The 20,516-nt window shown below is 40.7% G+C and overlaps 1 pseudogene; it reads right to left on the reverse strand.

The window, feature by feature from the left end:
- LOC117527690 overlaps window positions 1-20,516 on the reverse strand; it is a 595,993-nt pseudogene that overhangs the window by 278,859 nt on the left and 296,618 nt on the right.

A 20,516-nucleotide genomic window follows, 5' to 3' on the forward strand; every position in this document is an offset into this window, starting at 1 on the left:
TGTTTTCTGGCAATATTCTGAATCTGGTCATCTGTCTCCATTATTAGTCTCTGTGTGTTAACATTATTCCCTGTGTTTTCTGGTTAATTCTTGAACATTGTAAATATTCTTTGACACTTTGATGTTTCTTCGATGTTTCTTCCATGAAGCTTGACTTCCTGTTTCTGGTCTTCTGTGTTCATGGGTCTCTGCATGTCAGCATTTAATTGGTTAATTGTAACCGCTGTTTGAGCATTGTCTCATTGCCAGATAGAATAGGTTTGACCTGCTTTCTTGCGAAACAGTTACAATGCTTATTTACAGAGTTTTTGTTTCCTGTTGAAGACATTTATTGCCCTCCTGTGTTCCTGATTTTTGCCTGCTGTTTTGGGTTAATTGTTTGGCATGAGACGTCTTTATTACTGAACTTTTCCTGCTTTTGGATAACAATCAGCTGCATCCCTCAGAAAGACTATTATCTGTTGGACTGGTCATGCAAGTGTATGAATTACTGCCTATCGAGGCCAAGTTTACTGTCTACTATTTTTACTCTGAGCTCTTTTGAGACAATAAACTTTTACTTGCCTTCCTTTATGGTTCTCTGCACTGGGGTCCATTGCCAAACCACTACACACAATGGAGTTAAAATGGAAAAATAAAGCTGTTATTGTAGTACAGTTATTTAGCATCAATTCAAGGAGCTTTACAAAAATATGATATTAACCATTTAAGAATAACAACTTACATACAATGTCACTACACTTTCTTTCATGAACATTTCCAAGTTTTGAACGTCATTTGCATCAGTCATTAAGAAATAGAAACAATATGGTACTATGTGGGAAATCTGTCTGGAGCAAGTGTTTTTCCAAAACTAATTGGCCGTGCAAGACGGAAATGCATGAAGGAAGCCACCAAGACACCCAGACAACTCTGTTAGAGTGATAGGCTTCCATGCTTGTGATGGGAAAAACTGGTGGTGCACCCTTTGTATGTTGCATTACCAGTTATACAGCTTTATGGTGGTATGGCACAGACAACAATTTCTTTAAAATAACATGAGGGATTTCAGCAACCAGTTTGTGAGGAGGTACATGGGAGGCTGTAACAGATTTTCATACAAAACAACAACAAAACTGTTCTTTGTTCCATGAAGCTATGACTGGTGGTACAACAGACAAAACTGTACTACACACATACTCTATGCCCTGAACATAGAGTTTCCAAAGGATCTCGGGTACACTTTTGAAACTATTCAGCACATCTTCAAGGGACTTTCGACCAGTTACTCACAGCGTGTCAGGAGCTTGAAAACTAAGCTCTTACAATAAAATGGAGATGGAAATTGTCCTCATAGATCTAAAAGTGCTCCCCACTGGATTTGCCTGTCTTTCCGGTCTCTAAATGACTTAAAATGGATGTACTTAAATGCCAATGTAACTGTCAGGCTGCAGGTGGTATGAGGCTGGACACAAATGCAGGACTCCAGAACACAGATGTTGGAATAATAAAAGACTTTATCTTAAGATGTAGCAGGGATTCGGTACACAGTATGGCAGGCAGAGAGGCAGAGGTACAAACAATCGAGAGGCTGAGGCGTGGTCTTGGCGAGCAGAGGTCAAAACACAGCATAACAAAGTACAAGGGCTAAGACAAAGACAAAATCCAAAATTACAAAGTGAGGTCAAAAATACAGAGAGGCAACAGGACAAGAAACAAAGGCTGGAACGGGATAACAAGATCACAACGAACTGGCACTGGAGTGAGGGAAGTGAGGGGCTTAAATAACTGCTGATGTAATCAGTGTAACAAGAGGCAGGTGTTAGTGAAGGTTCTGGAAGGAGGTGTGGTCTGGTGAAGCAAAGAAGAGTGAAGAGAGTCAAGAGGATGAGTGAGTGAAAAACAAAGTGGTGCAAAGCAAGAGGAGTAAGTGACAGAAAACCACTGGTGAAAATATAATGTGCCCAAAGACCAACAAAAGGACATGTGTCCAAAATAAAGAGGAAAACTAGGAAACCGAGTGACAGACCTAGAGAGAGAACAAGAACAATAATATTCTATAACCAAAACTAGAACAGGACTGAACATAACTGAAGGATACATGCAGTAACAAACTCAGACAATAAAATAGAAAAGGCTAACAAAAACTAAAGCAGAACTGAACATGGCTGAAGCATTAAAGTAGCAGCAAAACCATGACAATAAAATAATAAATCAAACTAAAGCTTGAACAGGAAATAAATGATAACCAGAAAACCATTAAGGCCCCACAGAGTGTGGGGGCATTTAAAAAAAGGCCTCAAGACATTTTTATTTAAAAGGGCCTTTTAAAATGTTAAAAATGTTAAAATGTTTAAAATGTTTGATTTTATGTGTGGTTATGTTTTATGAATATATTTTATTGTTTTTGACCCTGTACATTGTTTGTTTTAGTCTCTGCTCTGTAGCACTTTGAGATTCCATGGAATGTAAAGTGCATTACAAATAAAATGTATTATTATTATTATTATAATGCGATAAATAACCAAAGATAAACCCGAACAGAAAACAGGAAAACTGACAACAGGAACATAACCAGATAATGAGAAACCAAAGCCAGATAATAACAAAACATAATGAAGAGAAATAACCAGAACCAAGCTAAGATTTAAATGACCAAAGTACAATCGTGTGAAAAATAAAACATAAAAATTATCAGAGAAGACCTGGACGGGGAAAAACCCAGACATAAACCCTGGGCCAGGCCAGAATCTGACAGTAACTCCTTCATCTGCTCTTGGTCTGCTCTCAGATTGGCTATTTCCAAGAGTGGTTTGACATGGATTTTATGTATTAATGTTTTACACAAACTTAGTTTTGAAGCATTCAAGTTGAAGTCATTTCCACCAGTTTTAAAATTTCACAACAGTAACATCTTTTTATTCTAAACTTGCTTTTGTGTGAAACAAATAAGGATATTATTTGGAAATTCCTCTCAATTCACGTACAACCCCAATTTCAATGAAGCTGGAACATTGTGTAAAATGTAAATAGACGACTGCAACACGTTTAGGTGTTGCAGTCGTCCATTTCAAAATAAGCAAATATTTGCACAAAAACAATAACGTTTATCAGTTTGGACATTAAATATCTTGTCTTTTTGGTGTACTCTGTTGAATATAGGTTGAAGAGGATTTGCAAATCACTGTATTCTGTTTTTATTTACATTTTACACAACGTCCCAACTTCATTGGAATTGGGGTTATAAACTGAGACTGAGTGAGACTCTGTATGATACAGAAAAGTGTTTACAATTGTACAGTTAAGGTTAATAAACATTTGAACTGACGTGGTTTTGTGTGTGACAGACATCATTGACAAAATGAGTCTTAGTATATAGAACTCAAAACTTGAAGTCTTAATACATATGAAAGCTACATTTTGTGAACAAACAAATAATACGTTTCCACATCTTCTATTTTTCGGAATTCTTAGTTTGTAGAACTTGAAATTTGAAGGTATTATACACATGAAAAGTATATTTTTCTGAACAAACAATAACAAATTGGCACAGCTTTCATTTATCTGAATTCTTTGTGTGTGCAGCTCAAAAATTTAAGTGACATTACACATGAATAATAAGTTATCATAACAAAAACTTATTTGTTTGTTTTAGTTGGCCTCAAAACCGAAAAATCCAGTGGAGACTGTTGCCTTGAAATTTTAAGTTGACAACTTTTTTGTTTTTACAGTGCAGGTTTTTCAGTGACACCCACAGAACCTTCTGAACCAGAACCAGAATCTTCTTCAGAATCATCATCGGTGTCTCGGTGGCTTCCCTCACTAGTTTCTAGCTTTTTCTGGTGCAACTTCAAATCACAAAGAAGAAATAATGTAAAGGCCCATCTTTTGATGATGGGATGAAGCCTGCACCTTGAAGCGTCTGCAGCTCCTGCAGCACCTGTAACTGTGGGTATATATATATATATATATATATATATAAGTACCTTTGCCAAGTAAATATTTATCTTTGTGCTTGAATGTGTGATGAGATGTGGTCTGTCCATCCACAAACTCAAGGGCATTTTACTTGCCAGAACAAGCACCCAAAACTGCAGTGGATAAACACCACGTTAGTGGAGCCACTCGACTCACTTTGATGACAACAGGCTTATTTTGTGGCAGGAAATTACAAAACCAGTTTGGTCATTTTTGTGCAAGCACCCAGCACAAAACAAACAGTGAACGGAGTGCTTACTGCAGGGCAGACCAAACAAGGTCAACCCGAAAACTACAAAATATCTAAAAATATATATTTTCAAAAAGCAAATACCCAAATAGCACCAAATATATAAATGAAAGGAACAATCATTTTCAAAATGATTTTTATTCTGTTTCACAAATAATAGTAATATGTCACTTTATACAATATAATTCATTCTCTGATGCTTTAAAAAATGTTTGCTGTGCATGTACATGCATTTGTTTGGCTGCTACACTTTAAATACTTCATTTATATTATTCGAACACAGTCTTCCTCTGGCATAATAACTAGAGTTTTTATATTAGGTTGGCAACCTCTCACTGAACCCATTGTATGCACCCACACATCTCATATCCAGTTCAACTGAAGTGCAAAGAAAAAAGAAAGACCCTGAAATTTTAAATGATCTGCAATGATCCTCTGAGGAAATTTAAATTCATTTGTCAGAACACTTTAGCTGATTGGTCCACACACGCACACATCATCCACAGACTGTCAGGTTGCCGGCTGTTTGTCTGCATCTCTTTATTCTTCTCTGCCTCTGCTCACTCTGCTCTCAGAGCAACACAGTGGAATGTTCTCAAATAATATTGGAGAGACGGGTAGAAAAAAATATTTTTTTTTCACATCAGCTGCTTTCAGATTGGCTCTTACCCCCTTTAGGGTTTTGTTCTTCTCTCTGCTCTTCTTCTTCTTGCTCAATATCATTTCAATTTTCTTAGCTGTCACCCTTCCTGCTTTCTCGTCTATCTATTTTCTCCTGTTAGTCATCCATTCCCACGTGTGACAGAGCAAACAAGGGACAATGTGGACCTTCAAGCAAAAACAAAAGCAAACTCTTTGGAGACATTATACCTCAGCTGGCAATGAAAAATCAATCAGGCCTTCGTGTGTGTGTGTGTGTGTGTGTGTGTGTGTGTGTGTGTGTGTGTGTGTGTGTGTGTGTGTGTGTGTGTGTGTGTGTGTGTGTGTGCGCAACACTCCCGTCATGCAGCTAAAGAACTGCCCTTAGGTTCTGTCTGGCAAAACCAACAGTCGCGAACAGAGCCATGAATTCCGGAGAGCAAGAAAGACAAAGTGAAAGAGGAGGGGAAATGAGTATGTGCAAAGAAGTAGTCCAGTCCATAAGTATTTGGACAGTGCATTAACGCTGCCATCGCAGAAGTGTAAATTACTTTTTCCTGTGGCACTGACACAATCCCATACCATGACCAGTCCTTACTTTTGGACTTGATCTTGATGATTGTCTGGATGTTTCTGCAGCACACGGTGACCATTTGTTTCAAAAACAGGTGTGGAATACTGATTCGTCTGACCACAGTACACCTTTATATTAAGTGATGGTCCAACCCAGATGTTTCAGAACCCAGAGACTTTAAAACTGCTTCTGGACAAGGTTAACAAAAGGCTTCTTGGTGGCACAGTAAAGTTTTAATTGGCATTCATGAGTGTAACTCTGTATTTTAGTTCTTGACAGCAGGTTTTACAAAGTAATTCCTTTGCCATGTAACTATATCCAACCTGGTCTCACAACAAGTCATGCTTCAGCAGCACGAAATATACATTAATCTATTGGTTCGTGATAATGTGACGAAAAGCACCTCATTTTTGTCACGGCAGCACAAATTCATTCTCATTCATTCCGTGATGGCTGCACGAAATTAAAAGTGAAGCAGGGGGTCAGGGTGGTTATGGTTAGGGTGGGGGGAAGGAGTAAGATTATGTTATGGTTAAAGTTAGGGTTGGGGGTGGAAGTAGGATTAGGAATAGTGAGTTAAAAAAGGTCTGTCATGAAAATTTGACTCATTTCGTCATGGGAGCACAAAAAAAAAAAAAACCTGAGCCTGGGCTGCTATATCAGGTATTGATGAATGATGGATCTTGATGCAGAACCACCTGAGGGATCGGAGCTCAGTTGTGTTCAGCTTAATAGACTTGCACCCTTGCCCTTTATGCACAGACATTCCTCTAAGATTCCTTGAATCATTTAATGATATTATGTACTATAGAGAGTAAAATGCACAAATTCCTTCTAAGCTTTCTTTGAGGAACATTTTTTTTTTTTAACATTTAACTAATTTTCTCAGGTATTTGTTGTCAAACTGGAAATCCTATACCTGTCTTTGGTCCTCAAAGACTCAGCCATTAATGGACACTTATTTTGTACCAAATTGTGATTACAATCACCCATTGTTATCACCTGTTTGAAATAACATCATTATTTAAATAATTGTTTATTTTTATTTCATTACTAGCCCTAAATTGCCCATCACAGCTTTTTTTTTTTTTAAATGTGTTGTGGGCCTGAAATGCATGAATAGATGTACATTAACAAATAAAATGAAGTTGACCACACAAAATATGAAATATCATAGGTTTATACTGTCTGTCTGTCTGTTTTTTTTTTTTTTTTCCCATACCATATCTAGCTTTTTCTGATTTGGAATTGTTTTTGCAGCGACTTACAGCCTCTGAAAATGGAGTGATTGTGTATAAAAATGAATGTAATTGCTAAATGGTTAAAGTAATTGATTGACATTTTGACTGTTTCCTGTAGGAGTGCAAAAACAATGGATGAAAACAAGGACATTTTTCCAAAGCTCCAGAATGGAAACAAAGTGTCTAGTATTTAAATCATAGGTGTCAAACTGATTCCAGAAAGGGCCAAGAGGGTGCAGGTTTTCTTTGTAACCACAAACTCCAGCAGGTGATTTCACTGATGAACATCACTTTGAGCAGATGGGAAGAGTTCATCAGTGAAATCACCTGGTGGAGTTGGTGGTTATAAAGAAAACCTGCACCCTCTTGGCCCTTTCTGGAATCAGTTTGACACCTATGAATCAAAACTATATTAATATATGAGTATTTTAATTTAAAGAAAATCAAACACTGTGACATCTCTGCACTGATATACTGGCATATCACTCAGCAATAGCTGGGAAAAGTTTTTTCTTTTTCTTTCTGGAGCACAGTGGAGTCGCAGACACCTGGGCCCCACTCACACTCTGATCAGCATGGCAAGAAGAAGAAGCCATGCACACACTATGTCTACATATCCTGATATTTCGGAATGATTCTTTCTATGCTTGGATGCCAACTTGCATCAAGTGCAAGGTGGCGGGGGCTGTCTGCTTTTAACATACTCCAATCATGTAAAGATATAACAGCTCTGATTTCACTGCACCTCTGCAATAATACATATGCAGTTATTACTGTAAAAACAAGTCACCATCACCATCTGTATTAAACAACATTATTCAAATGTTGCAGCTGATTCCTAAACATGAGCTCATTACTGCCCGTAATAACAACTTACATACGGCTGTTGGAACGGCTCTAAGTGGCACTGACACAAAGGTGGAGGAAGGATGGAAGGTGTGATACGCCATAGTTTCATTAATACCTTCATCAAGTGATGGAAGAAGTGGGACGTTAGATGATCACCTGTGTTTGTTAGTGTTCACAATGTTTCAAACAGAAATGGGTGGACTTCCAACACATTTTGTGAGAGGATCTGTTTGAGAGAAGGACCTACAGCAGTATTGACATTTATCTTTAGTATATCAGTTTACCTATTGTCACTGAACTCAACGCTGTATCTGTATTTGCAGCACAATTCTTCATATATTACAAGTTTATGGAATGAGGACTCGTCACCCTCAAATTGATATTTATTGGAGAATCCTTGGTGTCAAGTTAGCTTTATGTGAATCAATTCATATCAGCTTTGCACATCTGGACACTGCAGGCTTCCTTCATTCGTCTCACTCTGTCAAGCTGCAGAGGGACCATACAGCAAACAGTGGATTTTTTTTTTTTTTTGCTTTTGTCCTGCTGCAAATTCACAAATGGAGTGAGAATCTGGTTTTATGTTTTATGTGCCGATTGTAGAAAAAAAAAAAAAAATATATATATATATATATATATATATATACGAGATCTCTTAGATAATAAACCAACCCTTTTATTTTTTTTTATAACTATATGGATTTGAATGACGTGCGATTACACCAATCATGCTTGAACCCTCGTGCGCATGCGTGAGTTTTTTCACGCGTGTCGGTGACATCATTTCCCTGTGGGCAGGCCTTGAGTGAGATGTGGTCCCGCCCTCTCGGCTGAATTCCTTTGTTTCACACGCTGCTCGAGACGGCAAACGTTGCTTTATCAAAATTTTTTCTGGACCTGTGAGGAATATCTAAGTGGACACTATTCGAGAAATTAAGCTGGTTTTCGGTGAAAAGTTTAACAGCTGATGAGAGATTATGGGGTGTTTCTGTCGCTGTAAGGACTTCCCACAGAGCAGGACGTCGTGCAGCGCTTCCAGGCGCCGTCGTCGGCCTGTTTCGACCTGAAAACATCCTAATTTAAGGCTTAATTCACCCAGGACGTCGTGAGAGAACAGAGAAGATTCAGAAGAGGCTGGCATGAGGACTTTATGCGGACATTCCACTGTTTAAGGACATTTTTTAATGAAAGACGTGCGCGCAAATTCGCCGAGTCGTTTCTGTGATGACTCGGCGAATCTGTGTGCGCCGCGACAGGAAAAACACCTCCGTGTTGAAAACCATTTGTAAAATTCAGGCGGCTTTTGATGGCTTTCAACAAGTGAGTAACTGAGAAATTGTTTAACAGCTTGGGCATGTTCCAACTTGGAACATGTTCCAACACACACACACACACACACACACACACACACACACACACACACACACACACACACACACACACACACACACACACACACACACACACACACACACACACACACACACACACACACACACACACACAGGGGTGTAGTGACTCAGTGATTCAGTTCATTTCAATTCAATTTATTACATTTACTGTATATAGCGCCACATCACAACAAAGTTGTGTCAAGGCGCTTCACACAAGCAAGGTCTAACCTTACCAACCCCAAGAACAAGCACACAGGTTGTAAGATGATGATTTGAGGAAGAAACCTCAAGTAGACCAGACTCAAAGGGGTGACCCTCTGCTTGGGCCATGCTTCAGACACAACAATACGAATATACAAAAAACCTTTGGAATTTTTTTGGGAGTCCATGCTGGTGCACAGGACAGGAGGTTTGCATAGAAGGCACCACTTCCATCTCTGGATGGAGCTGCACCTCAAACAGAGAGAAAAAAACAGAATCAGGCATCAGAAAGACAACAAATACAGTATCATTTGTCAGCATTAAGGAACAAGAAAAACAGAAGTAATACTAAGGTGATCGCCAGACACTAGCCCTAAGCTTCACTAAAAGACCCAGACTTTAGATAAAGTTGAGGCCACAACCTGCTGTTTACAAATAAAATTAATTTAAAAGGTTAAAAAAGATTGTAACATACTATGTCAGTGTGGTAGCCATACGAAAGGGAACATAAGTGTGTCTTAAGTCTGGACTTGAAAATCTCTACAAAAGCTGACTGTTTTATTGATGCAGGGAGATCATTCCACAAAACAGGTGCACGATAAGAGAAAGCTCTGTGACCCACAGACTTTTTATTCACCCTAGGGACACAAAGTAGTCCTGAACCCAGAGAACGCAGAGCTCGGGCCGGTAGGTAGGATTTAAGTAGCAGATCTGGCAACTTGCTTCTGACGGATTGTTTGTTGCTGTGACGCCACTCTGAACTTCACACGGTTGTATACGCTTCTTTTATTTCTGTTTAGCACTCTTCTGGTTATTAATTGTATCTACTCTGAACGTTATTTAACAACAGTCCTGTTGTGAATCGCTACAAGTTAGCATTCGCTAGCGGTTCGCACGCCGCCATGGCTTGCTGATGCTGGACGGCCTCCACCCTACTGGGGAAGGTGCTGCCATCTTGTCTGTGAACATAGATAGAGCTCTACAGGGAGGGAAACATTAAGAATCTACAGCAGGCCACGGAGCAGGTGATTAGAGACACTGCAAGGCTTATGAAAGATGTGGGTGTGGAATCCATTAGCTTAGCGGGGAATTTAGTGCAGAAAATCCATTATGGTGATAGTGCAATTTATTTGCTAGGGAGGGAATTTCAACAAGTTGAGACTGTGGCCTGCTTCTGTAGTCGTGTCCATAAAAATCATAGAGGGATATGCTTTCCAAAGTTAATACCCATTACTATATTGGATGATGATGAAATTGAGGATGGCCCAGTGGTTGTTCCAGCAATAGCAAAGATTTTGTGTCTGCTACCTACAACGCGCATGGTATGTCTTAAACCTAAACCTACTTCTAGGCATCTTATATATGCTACTCTGGAACCACCCCTAAACCCAAACAGTTCAACTGTCAACCCCACTGAGGTCCTTAGACTGGGTCTCATTAACATAAGATCACTGTCCTCAAAATCATTGTTGATCAATGATCTAATTATTGATCATCACTTAGATATGATTGGGCTATGTGAAACCTGGCTTAAACCTACAGCTGTCCTCCGCTTAAATGAGGCCTGCCCACCAGCATATACATTTAGTCACGTCCCTCATGATGCGAAGCAAGGCGGGGGTGTTGCTCTTATTTATAAATCTAAGTTTAGCTTATTAGCTGTGGGGGGTTACAAATATCACTCGTTTGATCATCTGATTCTCCGCTCTGCTCAGGATATTACACATTGACAAGGTCAGAAGAATAAAAATCAGTCATATTACTTTGTCACTGTATATAGGCCTCCTAGTCCATATTCTGAATTCTTAGATGAATTTAGTGCATTCATCTGTAACTTGTCAACTAGTGTAGATAACATTCTGATCACTGGTAACTTTAACATTCATATAAATAAGCCTTCTGATACCCTCTGCAAATCATTTATGGAAATTGTGGATGCATTAGGATTTCGGCAATGCATTTGGGATTCGACGCACGTTAGTGGAAATACCCTGGATCTGGTTCTCGCATGTGGTATTGCTGTCACGAATATTGACATCATGCCTCTTACATCAGTGGTGTCTGATCACTCACTTATTAAGTTTACAGTTTCACTACCGTGTTTAGTGGAACAACAACCTTATATATCATTATGGCGATGCATCAACTCCTCAACTAAGCTGAACTTGAAGCTAGACTGCCTGATGTCTTAGCTTCACATTTGACAAATACCCAGTCATTAGACAGACTTGTGGATAGTTTAAACTCAGTGCTCAAAACTGCACTCGACATGATTGCACCACCTGTGTTAAAACCACACTCCCCCAAATCACAGTCACCTTGGTTCAATGATTATCTGTGTGACCTCAAGCATAAAGCAAGAGGTCTAGAACGGAAATGGCGTCATTCAAAATTAGAAGTATTTCACCTTAGCGTGATGCTATCTTAGACTATAAGCATGCATTATTGGCTACAAAGCGGACTTACTACTCTGATTCGATCAACAAAAACAAGCATAACTCAAAGTTCTTGTTCGACAAGGTGGCAACACTTTTGCATGGACAACCACCTGTAGTTCGCTCTCCTTTTATGGCACAACATTTCCTGGATTACTTTGGGAAGAAAATGGAAGACATCAGGTTAAACATATCCCGGCATGCCTTAATCCAGCCACTACACCCTGTTATTGATGTGGGCGCCACTACTGAGGCATTACCTAGATTTACAGAATTTGACAGTATCTCACTAGGCATGCTGACAAAATGCGTGTCCACAGTAAAGGTCAAACAATGTTCACACCCATTGGTTTCTATGGCATGTGACGTGTTACCCTGTAATATGATAACTAAACATTTCATCACCACTAGTCATGCTGACGAAACTCGTAATGTCTACAGAAAGTGCAACCTGCTTATTTGATCCTATACCAACAAAACTGTTTAAGGACCTGTGGCCCACTCTTGGGCTGACTGTGCTGGAAATTATTAATCTCATTAACCTCCGGATCTGTTCCTAAATGGTTCAAATCTGCAGTGATTAAACCATTACTTAAGAAACCTAATCTTGACCCTAGTGTATTGACAAACTATCGGCCGATATCACATCTATCATTTTTCTTTAAAATTCTGGAAAAAGTGGTGTCACGGCAGCTCGTAGACTATCTTACTGATAATAATCTCTTTGAGCCACTGCAGTCTGCTTTTAGAAAATATCATTCCACAGAGACGGCTCTCACTAAAGTGGTGAATGATCTTCTGCTTACAATGGATTCGGACACCACTACAGTACTGTTGTTGTTAGATCTCAGTGCTTCATTTGATACAGTGGATCATCATATTCTACTTGATAGGCTGGAAAATCATTTTGGGATTACTGGGAGTGCCCTTGCATGGCTGACGTCATACTTGACCAGTCGTTCTCACTGTGTTTTGTACAGTAACACTACCTCTAACCTTAGTGACATGAAATTTTGGGTTCCACAGGGGTCTGTCTTAGGCCCCCTGCTTTTCTCCCTTTATATAGCACCCCTTGGCACATATTGTGGCATTTTGGGATTACATTTCACTGCTATGCAGATGATACTCATTTATACATGCCGATAACTGCTGGTAATCTCGTTCACATAAAATCCTTAGAAGATTGCCTTGCAGCAGTGAGAAGTTGGATGTCTAGAAACTTCCTACTTTTAAACTGATAAGACTGAAATGATGGTTCTTGGTCCAGTGAGACATCGGCATCAATTTGACCAGTTAACGCTCAGCCTTGGCTCGTGTGTCATACATCACACTGACAAAGTGAGGATCCTTGGGGTAATTTTTGATCCTTCCTTGTCCTTTGGCCTCCACAATAGAAATATTACTAGGACTGCTTTTTTTTCCACCTGTGAAATATAGCAAATATTCATCCCATCCTGTCTATGGCTGATGCTGAGACCCTGATCCATGCATTTATCTCTTCTAGATTGGACTACTGCAATGTTCTATTTTCTGGTTTACCGCAGTCTAGCATTAGGGGTCGCCAATTGGTTCAAAATGCTGCAGCCAGACTTTTGACACAAAGCAGAAAGTTCGACCACATTACACCTATTTTGGCATCCCTTCACTGGCTTCCTGTCCCAGAGAAATCAGATTTTAAGGTTCTGCTACTAACCTATAAAATTATTCTTGGGCTGGCACCTCCCTACCTAGCTGACCTAATTAAACCTTATGTACCGGCCCGGGCTTTACGTTCTCAGGGTGCAGGAACACTTTGTGTCCGTAAGGTGAATAAGAAGTCTGCGGGTCACAGAGCTTTCTCTTATCGTGACCCTGTTCTGTGGAATGATCTCCCTGCGTCAATAAAACAGTCAGATTCTGTGGACACTCTCAAGTCCAGACTTAAGATGTACTTATTTTCCCTTTCATACAGCTAGCATACTGGTACAGTTTTGTTTTACGCTTTTTACTCTTTTAATTAATTTATTAGTAATTGGAGTGGGCCGCGGCCTCAACTTTACCTAAATTCTGGGTCTTTTAGTGAGGTTTAGGACTAGTGGCCGGCGATCACCTTAGTATTTCTCTTTTTCTTGTTGTATAATTTTGACAAATTATACAGTATTTTTTTGTCTTCCTGATGCCTGATTCTGTTTTTTCTCTCTGTTTAAGGTGCAGCTCCATCCAGAGATGGGAGTTGTATTTGTGTTGGCGATCCTCCTGTCCTGTGTGCCAGTAGCATTTCTTGTATATTCATCCGTGAATTGTTCTGCGAATTGTTCTGTAATTTATGTTTGTAGCATGGCCCAAGCAGAGGGTCACCCCTTTGAGTCTGGTCTGCTTGAGGTTTCTTCCTCAGAGGGAGTTTTTCCTTACCACTGTTGCTCTAGGGATTGGTAAGGTTAGACCTTACCTGTGTGAAGCGCCTTGAGGCAACTCTGTTGTGATTTGGCGCTATATAAATGAAAATAAATTGAAATTGAAATTAAGTAGGTCAGCTAAGTAGGGAGGTGCCAGTCCATGAATAATTTTATAAGTTAGTAGCAGAACCTTAAAATCTTATCTCACAGGGACAGGAAGCCAGTGAAGAGATGCCAAAATGGGTGTAATGTGGTCAAACTTTCTGCTTCATGTCAAAACACTGGCAGCAGCATTTTGAACCAATTGGAGATCCCTAATGCTGGACTGCAGTAAACCAGAAAATAGAACATTGCAGTCCAGTCTAGAAGAAACAAATGCATGAATCAGGATCTCAGTATCAGCCATAGACAGGATGGGACAAATCTTCACTATATTTCACAGGTGGAAGAAAGCAGTCCTCGTAATATGCCTAATATGGATGTCAAAGGACAACGTAGGATCAAAAATTACCCCAAGGTTCCTCACTTTGTCAGTGTGATGTATGACACACAAGCTTAGGCTAAGCATTAGCTGGTCAAATTGAGGCCGATGTCTCACTGGACCAAAAACCATCATTTCAGTCTTATCAGAGTAGGAAATTGCTAGACATCCAGCTTCTCACTGCTGCAAGCCAATCTTCTAAGGATTTTATGTGGATGAGATTACCAGCAGTTATCAGCATGTATAACTGAGTATCATCAGTATAGCAATGAAAGGTAATGCCAAAAGTCACAATATCTGTCCAAGGGGTGCTATATAAAGGGAGCAAAGCAGGGGGCCTAAGATGGACCCTGTGGAACCCCAATTTCATGTCACTGTTAGATGTAGTGTTATTGTGTAAAACACAGTGAGAAAGACTGGTCAAGTATGATGTCAACCATGCAAGGGCACTCCCAGTAATCCCAAAATGATTCTCCAGCCTATCAAGTAGAACAGAAGTGGGCAACCTGTTCCAGAAAGGGCCACGAGGGTGCAGGTTTTCTTTGCAGCCATCGACTCCACCAGGTGATTTCACTGATTAATATCAGTTTGAGCAGATGGAATCAGTTAATCATTGAAATCACCTGGTGGAGTCAGTGGCTGCAAAGAAAACCTGCACCCTCTTGGCCCTTTCTGGAACAAGTTGCCCACCCCTGAAGTAGAATATGATGATCCACATTATCAAAAGCAGCACAAAGATCTAACAGCACCAGAACCGTAGTGGTGTCCGAATCCATTGCAAGCAGAAGATCATTCACCACATTAGTGAGAACTGTCTCTGTGGAATGATATTTTCTAAAAGCAGACTGCAGTGGCTCAAAAAGATTATTCTCAGTAAGGTAGTCCACAAGCTTCTGTGAAACCACCTTTTCCAGAATTTTAGAGCAAAATGATGATATTGGCCTATCATTTTTCAATATACTAGGGTCAAGATTAGATTTCTTAAGTAATGGTTTTAATCACTGCAGATTTGAACCATTTAGGAACAGATCCGGAGGTTAATGAGATTAATAATTTCCAGCACAGTCAGCCCAAGAGTCGCCCACAGGTCCTTAAACAGTTTTGTTGGTATAGGATCAAATAAGCAGGTTGTACTTTCTGTAGACATTATGGGTTTCGTCAGCATGACTAGTGGTGATGAAATGTTTAGTTATCGTATTACAGGGTAACATGTCACATGCCATAGAAACCAATGGATGTGAACATTGTTTGACCTTTACTGTGGACACCAAACATCCAACACAGTCAAAATTATTCCATTTATTAATCCTATTAGCTCAACCAATAATTTTCATCCATTTTTACCACAACTGGAGCAACGTTTGACCCCTGTACAAACTGAAATTCACCATTGTCACATTTTTGCCCTTCTTACCCCATAATTCCATGGAATTCAGTCATAGATAGTCCAAACTATACCTTTTGGAATGTTTATGTTCAGAAAAATAATGTGGTATACTTTTTAATATGATTGGAGCATTTGTAAATTTTGACCCCTGTGTAATTCTTCAATTGACCCCTACATGGTGGCCAACTGAAAACTACGGTGCCCCACTTTTATAAAAGAGTAATGTCTAAAGAATGTTTGTGCCAAATTTGGTGCTTGTGTCACCATTTGAAAGAATTTTTCAGTTATCTGCTGCACTATATTGGGTGGTTGCCATCCAGGATTGTGATGTGATTAATGGGGTGATGAGCACCATGGACACATGCTCCCAGATTTAACTTGACCTGGCACTTCTGTCTCTCTGTTTACATCACGACATCTCACGTCTCCTTTTGTTTCCATTCTTCTTCTCCATGTTTCTATCCATTTACATCCCGTGAGGCTATTTTCTCCTTTTCCTCCGTTATATGTGGCAATCAAACATCATGAAACTCACTGTCTCCAGACTGCTGTGATAGGCTCCAATCCCCTCCATGACCTCAACTGGAATGGTTTAGAAAACAGATGGATAGAATTCAGTTTCCTGACATTTAATGCTTTTATTTTTCTCCATGTTGGACATGCACTCAAAAAGCAAAAAGGCATAAAAAGCCTCCAGTCTGACCTTAATTTTAACACTCTAAGTAAGCAAACACCCCCAAAAAAACCTAATTATTCTAATCTCAAAAATGCAAAAACTGAAAGCACTAATGCATATGTAAAAGCAATTTATTAGCTGAGTGCATTTCCATTTGATTTTGGTCCCTATGAAAATGTTTCCCCCATTGGCTACATCATCTAACCATTTTAACAGAAGAGCTCTTCAAGCTCAGAATTACATAATGTGATGAATATTTAATTATTTATGTGCTATTTAGCCTAATCTTTACTCCATTATTGTTTTGACAGATATTACAAGTGATAGCTATGTGTCAGAGTACTCATTAAAGCCTCCGTAGACATAAAATCACAAAATTTGGTGGCAAAAGATGTTTTCCATGATTCCAGATGTGATAACTTTAGCTTCTTTACTGTTATTTGTTCAGGGCTCCCAAGGAGACTGTTGCTTTTTATCATTTATACTTGGAAATCATACCCTGGTCATGACTGGGAGTACAATCCCACGACTAATCTGTATATTGAGGAAATCAGCAGGAAAGCCCACCCAGATAGAGAAATTTATACAGCTATCTTTCAACAATGCAGATTTTACTTCTTTCGAGAAGTGGAAGACTGTTTCTTCATTGAACAATTAGATACACAATAACTAACACATTCTGGAACCGTTTCCCTCACAGATACTCCAAAAATTAGATAGAACCAAGGTTGAGAGGATAACTTTAAACATGTGTTCTGGTAAATTTGCTAATTACACTTTGAAAATGGTAAACTGTAACTTAATGTAGAAGAAAATATACTCTGTCTGGTCTACATTTGGTCCCCCCTCCAAAAGAAATTATATGAACTCTATCTTTTATCATCAAGTTGTTCAAATCTAATCAGAGTCAAATGAATCTCTTTATTTGTTTGGGAGTTCTGAGTCACAGACAGGAGTGGGTAGAATAGGGGTGTATGAAATGGACAAGAAATAACATCTCATTATTTTTTGTGACTATGACGATAATGATAGACTATATTCTTCAAAACTGGGTTTGTGATGCTGTAAATGAGAGCTCATGTGCCTGCGAGTCTTTGCTCTGCAATGTTGCCAGATAATGTTGATGATTTGCAGTGCAAAGGCTGTTAAAAGACCACACTCACCTGGCAACATACAATCAAAAACTGCCCAATCTGGCACCATTGCTCTGCTGCAACCAGCTGTCATAAACACTCAGTAGGATCAGGTTGCACACTTAAAACAACATTCGCTATATTACTGGAAATGATAGAGAGATAGATAGCACACCCAAAAGAGTATCTTAAATTTCTCCTTGGAGATTCATAAAGTTTTGCATAATCTAATGTGATCTAACAACGTTTCATAGCCACTGATTTTTACTATGATAGAGTTTATTTTCACATGATGACAGAGTTAATACACTTAGTCTGTTTATATGTTACTGGAACTACAGATGGAAATTAGCATCTTGCTATAATCTGGCATATTTACACTCAACAAAAATATAAACGCAACACTTTTGGTTTTGCTCCCATTTTGTATGAGATGAACTCAAAGATCTAAAACTTTTACCACATACACAATATCACCATTTCCCTCAAATATTGTTCACAAACCAGTCTAAATCTGTGATAGTGAGCACTTCTCCTTTGCTGAGATAATCCATCCCACCTCACAGGTGTGGCATATCAAGATGCTGATTAGACACCATGATTAGTGCACAGGTGTGCCTTAGACTGGCCACAATAAAAGGCCACTCTGAAAGGTGCAGTTTTATCACACAGCACAATGCCACAGATGTCGCAAGATTTGAGGGAGCATCCAATTGGCATGCTGACAGCAGGAATGTCAACCAGAGCTGTTGCTCATGTATTGAATGTTCATTTCTCTACCATAAGCCGTCTCCAAAGGCGTTTCAGAGAATTTGGCAGTACATCCAACCAGCCTCACAACCGCAGACCACGTGTAACCACACCAGCCCAGGACCTCCACATCCAGCATGTTCACCTCCAAGATCGTCTGAGACCAGCCACTCGGACAGCTGCTGAAACAATCAGTTTGCATAACCAAAGAATTTCTGCATAAACTGTCAGAAACCGTCTCAGGGAAGCTCATCTGCATGCTCGTCGTCCTCATCGGGGTCTCGACCTGACTCCAGTTCGTCGTCGTAACCGACTTGAGTGGGCAAATGCTCACATTCGCTGGCATTTGGCACATTGGAGAGGTGTTCTCTTCAAGGATGAATCCCGGTTCACACTATCCAGGGCAGATGGCAGACAGCGTGTGTGGCGTCGTGTGGGTGAGCGGTTTTCTGATGTCAATGTTGTGGATCGAGTGGCCCATGGTGGCGGTGGGGTTATGGTATGGGCAGGCATCTGTTATGGATGAAGAACACAGGTGCATTTTATTGATGGCATTTTGAATGCACAGAGATACCGTGACGAGATCCTGAGGCCCATTGTTGTGCCAATCCAAGAACATCACCTCATGTTGCAGCAGGATAATGCACGGCCCCATGTTGCAAGGATCTGTACACAATTCTTGGAAACTGAAAATGTCCCAGTTCTTGCATGGCCGGCATACTCACCGGACATGTCACCCATTGAGCATGTTTGGGATGCTCTGGACTCTGCCAATATCCAGCAACTTTGCACAGCCACTGAAGAGGAGTGGACCAACATTCCACAGGCCACAATTGACAACCTGATCAACTCTATGCGAAGGAGATGTGTTGCACTGCATGAGGCAAATGGTGGTCACACCAGATACTGACTGGTATCCCCCCCCCCCCCCCCCCCCAATAAAACAAACTGCACCTTTCAGAGTGGCCTTTTATTGTGGACAGTCTAAGGCACACCTGTGCACTAATCAGCATCTTGATATGGCACACCTGTGAGGTGGGATGGATTATCTCAGCAAAGGAGAAGTGCTCACTATCACAGATTTAGAGTATTTATTTAGAATATTTAGAATATTTGAGGGAAATGGTGATATTGGGCCTCATGTATCAACGTTGCGTACGACGATATTTGAGCGTATATGGGGTGTACGCCAAAACGGCTGCGCTACTTGGCAGTCCAATTTTGCATGCCTTTTTTTTTTACAGTGTTCTGTGTTCTGCTTATCTGTTTATAAGCGGGCAGCGGCTGCGATGGTCAGCCTTGCCCCTGGCGCAGGTGGTGCAGGCCTGGATATAATCCCGGACGTCGGCCTCTAGGGACGCCCACCAGAAGCGCTGCTGGACAACTGCCACAGTTCTTCGCACCCCTGGATGACAGGAGAGTTTAGAGCCGTGACAGAAGTCCAGGACTGCAGCCCTAGCCTCTGGTGGGACGTAGAGTCTGTTCTTCGGCCCAGTTCCGGGGTCCGGGCTTCGTGCCAGGGCCTCCCGGACGGTTCTCTCTACGTCCCAGGTAAGGGTGGCCACGATAGTGGACTCCGGGATGATGGGTTCCGGTGGATCCGACAACTCCGCTTTGACTTCATCTTCATGTACCCGGGACAAGGCATCCGATCTCTGGTTTTTGGTCCAGGGACGGCAGGTGATCCGGAAGTCAAAACGGCCGAAGAACAGTGACCAGCGGGCTTGCCTGGGGTTCAGCCGCTTGGCGGTCCTGATATACTCCAGGTTCCGGTGGTCAGTGAAAACCGTGAATGGCACGGACGTTCCCTCCAACAGATGTCTCCACTCTTCAAGAGCCTCTTTCACCGCAAGGAGTTCTCGATTGCCGACGTCATAGTTCCGTTCGGCCGGGGTCAACCTGCGGGAAAAATAGGCACACGGGTGAAGGACCTTATCGGTCTTCCCGCTCTGGGAAAGCACAGCTCCTATCCCTGAGTCCGAGGCATCCACTTGAACCACTAACTGGCGACTAGGATCGGGCTGCACCAGAACGGGTGCAGACGAGAAGCGCCATTTCAACTCCTTGAACGCGGCATCGCAACGATCCGACCAGGTGAAGGGGACTTTTGGTGAGGTCAGGGCTGTCAGGGGGCTAACTACCTGACTGTAGCCCTTAATGAACCTCCTGTAAAA

Source organism: Thalassophryne amazonica, chromosome 16, assembly GCF_902500255.1.
Source record: "Thalassophryne amazonica chromosome 16, fThaAma1.1, whole genome shotgun sequence".
In the NCBI taxonomy this organism is placed as follows: Eukaryota; Metazoa; Chordata; class Actinopteri; order Batrachoidiformes; family Batrachoididae; genus Thalassophryne; species Thalassophryne amazonica.